Below are 7,791 nucleotides of genomic sequence, written 5' to 3'. Positions count from 1 at the left end.
CCCAAAACATCTACAGCCTTGGTAAAAGGCCAGTTAAACTGGAATTCCTGCTGTAGCATTTGAGATTATACACAAACAAAACAAAAGCAGCAGAAAAAGCCGATTTTTTTAGATTGGGGTTTTCTCTCCAGTATACTGGATTATACAGTATAATATATCAATTTAAAACAAACAGCAGTTAAAAGAAAATTATTCAAGGGAATTAGTTCCTAAGAAACAGCCAGGGGAATTTCGCTTGATACACAACTTATAATATTCACATGGCAGTTCGATTAAAAATTACATGGACCCCCGTCTTATGCTCAGTCAAATATACCAGCTTTGATATTGGTCGGGGAGCCATGTTGGATATGGCTGACACTGAGTGTGCCTTTAGCTTAATGGCAGTGTTCCCCTGTGATTTTGACCAGTTGGAATTTATGTTTGGTGGTCAGTACTACCTTGACAAGTGTTTACCTATAGAGTGTACAACCTCGTGTTCCTTGCTTGAAAAATTGGCCTCTTTTTAGAATGGTGTGTCAAACACAGGCCCGGTTGCAGTCACATGATTCACTATTTTGACGATTTCTTGACCGGAGAGTTGCGTGACTCAAATAAATGTCAGACTATCTTGCAGACTTTTCTAGGTGTTTGTAAAGATTTAAGAGTCCCTGAAAAAAGGGTGGTCAGAATACCTGACAAAAAGAAATCAGGGAATTGCTTGCAACAATTCAGAAAGCCCTATCTTTAACAAGATAACTCTGAGGAAATTACAGTCTTTAACTGGATCACTGAAATTTTGTTGGTAGAGGTGTCGCTCCAGGCCAAACATTCTGTAGATGGCTAATAGACGCCACAGTTAATATTCTTAAACCAGAGTACCACATTCGGGTAACAGAGGGAATGAAGCTTGATTTACACATGTGGCTGACTTTCTTCGGTAATTTCAATGGGGTTTAAATTTTTCGAGATAAATATTGCCTCTCAAGTAACCATTTACGTCTGTACACTGATAACAGACAGGACAGAGGCTTTGGTATGTTCTTACAGGGCAAGTGAGTGTGTGGGATGTGGCCTTAAAATTGACACGATCGAGGCCTTAGAAAAAACATAAGATTTCTGGAATTCTTCCCAATCTGTTTGTCGGTTTGGGGAATACAATCTCAAAAAAAAAAGAAAATCGTTTTTCACTGCGACAATATGGCTGTTGTACATGTCCTTAATTTACTTACATCAAAGTCAAAGGAAGTGATGTCGCTGGTAAGAAAGTTCGTACTTAAATGCTTGGAATTGAATTTACTCATAACAGGTGTGAACATTGCTGGTCAATCGAATCCTATTGCTGTCTCCTTTTGTCGCGGAGAGTGGCAAAGATGCAGAGAACTAGCACCGACGGCAGAAGAAAACCCAACAGTTATCCCCCGAGACTTAGAGTCCGAGACTGCACGCTTGCTCTGCGCGGCTACAGCAATCAATACCCAAAAAGTTTAGCGCACAGCCATTACGTGCTTCGTCCATTTTTACAAGCTTTTTGGAAAGCGATCCAACTGACCAGTATCAACAGAAACTGTTGCGAGCTACATAGCTTATCTTTGGGCCCGTGGCTATTCTACTGCTACCGCTGCGTTATGTTTCAGCCATTTCTTACGAGCACAAAATTCGGCATTTAAATGATCCGACGTAGTTTTTCATCATTAACAAAGTGCTGAAGGGCATGTGAAGGCTCAATAGCTGCATCGACACGCGAATGCCCATAAAGTTGGAGATATTGCCCAAGCTTCCAAATGCGCTGAAAAGTGTGTGTGGGTTGGGTTTTAAAGCAGGTCTCTTCGCAGCCGCATATACTGTAGCATTCTTCGGATTCTTCAGGGTGGGGGAACTGGTAGTTTCAAACAAAAGCATGGCTCCAGTTCTTAAATCGTCAGACGTTTGGTTTAACACTGACAAGAACATTCCTTTGTTGGCGGTCCGTATTCGGTATTCCAAAATTCTGTGTTGCAGATTCACACAGCCAACAATAAAACTGTATGTTGGGTTAAAGCAATGGCTCTTCTGCCATGCAAATGGTAGACTGGAAAGGCGATATCAGTTTTCAGCTGTGTTGAAGAGGGCAATCAACTTTTGTGAGTTACCAGCTCGACAGTTCAAATCTCATTCGTTCAGAATAGGGTCCGCCTCACACGGGAGTGAACATGAGGTAGATATTTCGCCTAAGACTGGTCTGTTCCGTACAGAAGGGGTACATCTATCCCCTACCGGCAACGATATTTTTAATAATATTCTGCAGGGCGCTCTTGAGGCTTTTGTTACCTCGGATACAAAGACATTTTCTTAAATCAATGGATCGCTGTTTGTACATAGGTACAGCTTTGCCTACTTTAAAATTAGCGCAAAGATTCTTGTGGGATGGCGACTGCGTGTAGACACATTCGGGTAGCGTGGTTCTTGCAAGCACACTGTGTTTATAGATGCAGTCTTCGTGGAAGACAGGTAGATATGTATTAATTTGTGCATCAACTTATCACGCCGTGGAGGTGCAACTGAAACTTTATTGAACATCATTTAGGTATTTCAGTGAGAAAATGGTCTACCTTTGAATTTCTCAAGGAGCGAGCATTTGGCACATCATGTATGTATTTCCTAGAGATATGGGCTACGTTTGAATTTCCCAAGAAGCAAACATTTGGCGTATCATCTATGTATTTTACTAGAAATATGGGCTACTTTTGAATTTCTCAAGAAGCGAGCATATAAAATCCCCACTTTTTGCGTGGGGTGAACTACATAAACTGTAAGGATTAGAGGCTGATTTACCCTGGGACCGCAAGGTTGGCCTTCAGCGCGCTCGTGAGGAACTTGTCACTCGTTTGATGTAATTTTCAGTAATAAAACTGTGGCCATAATTCATCCATTCAATTCAAATAAACGCATTTCTTGAATTTATTCCCTGTTTTGTTAGTGCGAGCTAATAGTTGTTGAAGTAGTTTCTTTATGTTCGGATTATTGGAATAAATTTGTTTATCATTAATACAGGATAAACAATATTATCACACAGGAGGACTTTTTGGTGGATTATGGGCATCGTTGAGGTATCGAGCTTGTGGTGATTGTATAACTTGAGTACCCACCCATTGATAAAGCGGGCTAATACTTCTTGAAGTACAGATGTAGTTTATTTAAGTCCGGATTATTGGAATAAAAAATATATATACCCGGAAAAGCACAACTATTAAATGCCTACCGTGATATTCGAGCTTCAGCGTCATTTTGTACATTTGCCATAGAATCTTTAGATTGAATTAATAGAATATATGCCTTATATTTAACAGGACAATGTGTTGCAATAACAGAATACACTCTAGCATCAATCAGACAACAGACTTTCTGTTAAAATTAACAGATTAATTTTTTTAGTGCACCCAAAGTTAAGGTAATCATTCTCCTAGCCTCAGTGTACGTCGCACTTAACTACTTTTCAGTCATGTGATGACGAGGAGTCATTAGCTGTGTGTACACATATTGTGTCTTTTTTGTGTTTTCTGTTTTTGTGTTTTCTGGTTAAAAAATTCACAGAAGACTTGGGAGCATTGTGCAGGGCAGGTGTTGGTAAGTTCTAGCTGTATCTAGCAAATGTGAACAATACAAGATGTATTTGTTCTCTACGGTGTCAATGTGTTTGCTCTCCATGGTGTCAGTGTATTATTACATTGTTTCCTAATGTTATCCATTTCACTAGTGCCGTGACAAAAACTACATCGAGGCCGTCTTTTGTCACAGAGACAGAAGTCGTTTCGAGGTTTCATTGTTTGGCAAGAGTCATTCGTTTCATGAAATCGCTGTTTTTAAGTTGGACGAAGTTTTTTAAATATTAAAATACGCCTTAAAGGGATACAGAATTGACGAAGATTAGTTGACAGTGGAGACAGCGTTTCCTGGGTTAAATCTTGCAGCCTTTGTCACGGTGGAAAAATTGTACCATATCTAAATTCAGCTTCAAGAAAATGAATAAAAGAAGTTTTGTGGCAGTAGTTCTGATGTGAATATGCGCGCAACAAATATAATCTACCTTTCTCAATGCTGTGAACGTTGAAGTAACACCTCCGGGAGATGCCTCTATGGGCAGAAATTGACGTCGTTAAACATATATAATTTAAAGTATTTGATTGATGCTAACGTTATACCAGAAGTCCATTACCTGGAAGTATGCAACTTCCCAAGGGCCAATCTCCAAGGCACATTACAAATGTAGCGTCATCTGTAGAAGCTCGAGCCACCTGATGGAGAAACATACCAACCTCTTGGGTGGAAAATGTGAACTGAATCATGGGAAATCTAATGTAAACGGCTCCTACAAGAACTGACCATACCTTGAAACTGAAAGTCCGCATCTAAAAACTGCGATTAAATAATTACTATCGAAGTAATAATTAGTATCGAAGTCAGTACTATCCTTTTACAAAACTCTCCATCATAACTATTTTAAGTCTTTTTCGACACAACAGCGTTTGGAAGATTTTTCCTCAAAAGGCATCAGCCGTGTTTCAAACGTCCAATATAGAGAAAAAATATATATGGCAGCGCACATACCTCACATAGTGTATTAGAGTGCCGTCGAGATTAGCTATAGGGAAGTTGCTTACTTCTAGGTAATGGACTTCCATTGCGGTGAGCGCGTGAGGATCCCAGCGGTCAATGCTGAACAACTGTTAACCTGTAATATAATTAAAGACGGACAGCATAGAGAGTAAAACCAGAGCAGCTATAAGCAGCTATAAGAGATATAAGGCATTTTGTTGGGGAAATTACCGTGTTCCTGAATTGTGCAGTTAAACGAAAAAATCTGCGACGCACAAACTTTATGAATGTTGTCAGCTAGAAATTTTTGTTCATCTTTTCAAAAATACATACACGCAGTTGCGAATTATTTTCTTCCATATACGTTGAATATAGTTTAATACAGGATTTCGACCGTAAATTGCTATTTCAATTTCAGAAGATTTCTGAACTCTAATCAGAGGGGCAGCAGAAAAAAAATTGTTTAGACAACATCCCATAAATTGTATACTGTTATCTCAGAAAAGATAAAGACAAAAACAATAAATATGTTTAAATTTTACTTTTTCTTTTATTTTAAAAATTGGCATGATATGTCCACGGCTGGTTGTTATGAATCTTGACCCTGGGCGGTGCAGAGGTCAAACTTTAAAACTTTAAATTTGAAATTCACATCATCGGCAAAATCAAAGTTAAGCTCATAATCAGTAATAGTACCGGCATTGACCCTGGGCGGTTCAGAGGTCAAATTTCAACATTTTCAATTCCAAATTCACATCATCAACAAAATCAAAGTTATTCTCATCATCAGTATTCACTAACTGACCCTGGGCGATGCAGAGTTCAAATTTATTTAATATGCATGTAAATTTTGTTAGTTGGGTTTGTGCCGCGCCAAATGTGCGACGGTTTAGAAGAAGTAAACCAAAGCACACCGCCACACATAGTGTAGGTTAGGAGCTCAGCACAAACAGCAGCCGTTAACAATGCCAACAACTAATAAGGCGGGTAAATTGAACCGCCGGTCATTTTGAAAAACTCCAGCCCAACCTGCAACGTGTTCAGAAATATATGATTTCCAACTGGTAACAAATGTACTCCATCAGAGCCAAGAAATGCAGTCGGATTGTTCTCTATATCTCTATGACAGAGAATCGACCCCCCATTCTTAATGACTAGACCTTCGGCAAAGGGGTTCAACGTTTTCCTGGCTTGATTCATTGCAGCGTTGTTGCCCGAATATCGCCATTCTAATCTAGGTAATATTTGTGACCAGATTATTTTCACATTCGGGAACTCATTCATTATGTAATCAAATAAAGAAAACATAGCCAATCTTAGTTTTCGTATAGCTGCTTTGTCTATGTCAATTCCCACCGCAATGTAATACAATGACAGTCGGCTGGGGGCAGATATGTTTCAACAACCCTATTTTGTTTCTGACCTGCAGCAAACTCATCCCACTGTATCCCTACCACCACAATGTGTACTCTATTCTTGACAATCCCAAATCAGGGCCACCAGGTCTTGTGAGTGCTGCAGTGAAAGCTCTTTTGACTATGGAGGAGCCTATAACCCAGATGCACTCTGAAAGACCTAAACGATATCATTGTTTTAGATTTATCAGTTATTTTAACATTGGCACACGTATATATGATTGATGACAAGCAGGCCGCCACCGGCCAGCTCTTTTAATCATTTCTGCTGTCCGCCTGTCAATGCCAGGTCTGTGGCCGCACCAATTCGCAGGGAGTGACCTCTGTATTTCAAATTCTGCATGTTTAAAACCTTTAAACATTGGTAAAGTATTGCAGAAAACTGATACCGAGTGGGTGGGGCACCACTGAAGTGACAAAACAAGGGGCCCTTGATGTGTGATAGGTGTGAAAGATATGTTCCCATGCATGTGTAGGGACAAATACGAGGATTTCCCGCTTGCTTGTCTGCTTTGATTGTTACACCTTTGCCTGTTTGATCAGTCTTAGAATAGCGGATATTTAGGATTAGAGTCTCTGCCTTTGTGTCCAAATGAATATCAGCCTGGTTGATAACCTGATAGTCAGGCTTTCCCCTAGATACCGCAAACTCTCCGACCCTAAGAAAGGCAAAATACGCCAAAGAAAAAGCAGCTGTGAATAAGGTTGACTCATACGTATTAGCACAAACACTCGGCAACACGTGAATAAGTTTCTGCAAGATTTCTTTGGTGATAGGTAGTCTGCTATCCGGGCTATGGTGAATACGTTTCATTCCCTGCATTAATTTGGAGACCACAAAATCTGATGTGTAATCCACTTGCCCTTCTAATTTACTTCTGTACGGGATCGCAGATAAATACGACCTTGCTGTAGAGTAAGTTAGACCTCGTATTGACAAATGAGCTATGTATGAAACAATGAACTGCAGTTGAGGAGGCCAAGCATTTTGGATGTTTACTTGTGCACAAAATTGAAAATAAGAAGCTAAACCAGTTTTTTGGGTTGCGTGTGAATTTTCTGAGAGTGCTGCTCGGAGGAGTCTGTCAACATTAGGCTGGAGATCAGAGTATGGAACTCGACTGGGACCGGCTCTGGTGATACATTGTCTGATGGGGACACTTCTCTGAATCTGGCCCACTGTTCAGGATTGCAACCAGGGCTTGGTTATCGATATTTAGCAGCACCCTCTTGTTTGATAACTTGCTACCCCATATCATAATAGCTAAAATAACTGAGACGAGTTCAAGAAAAGTTATATCACACATAACTTCCATCTCAGCCCAAGCAGCTGGCCATGGGTAAAATACCAACTCTTCCTGAAAAATTGCCCCACATCCTAATTCAGTAGACCCGGCACTGTCAGTATACAATTTCAGAACCGATTCAGACGACCAAACATCACTCGAAAAATACACTGTTCTATTAACGCGGTCCAGAAAATGTGACCACATCTGCATGTCGGAACGAAGCTCTTCGCCATTTCGAATAAAATGGTATGGTTTACTCACTCGACTTGTGGCGTCATGAAAACATCTAATGAATGCTCTACCTGGCCGAATGGCTTTGCAAAAGAAATTTAGTTTGCCCGTCAACGATTGCATTTCACGTAAGGTTACTTTGTTACGAGTTAAAAATTCACCCGAAAGGCTTGACAATTCCTCACGTTTTTTGGCAGGAATCGGCAGAAGCATTTGAACAGTGTCAATTTCGAACCCCAGGAATGTGAGGGTCGTTGAAGGACTAACTGTCTTTTCGGAAGCTAAAGGGACTCCTAATTCAA

The sequence above is a fragment of the Liolophura sinensis genome, chromosome 1 (genome assembly GCF_032854445.1).
Source record: "Liolophura sinensis isolate JHLJ2023 chromosome 1, CUHK_Ljap_v2, whole genome shotgun sequence".
Lineage (NCBI taxonomy): Eukaryota > Metazoa > Mollusca > Polyplacophora > Chitonida > Chitonidae > Liolophura > Liolophura sinensis.
The sequence above is the reverse complement of the archived record's forward strand: the minus strand, read 5'-3'. Positions refer to the sequence as shown.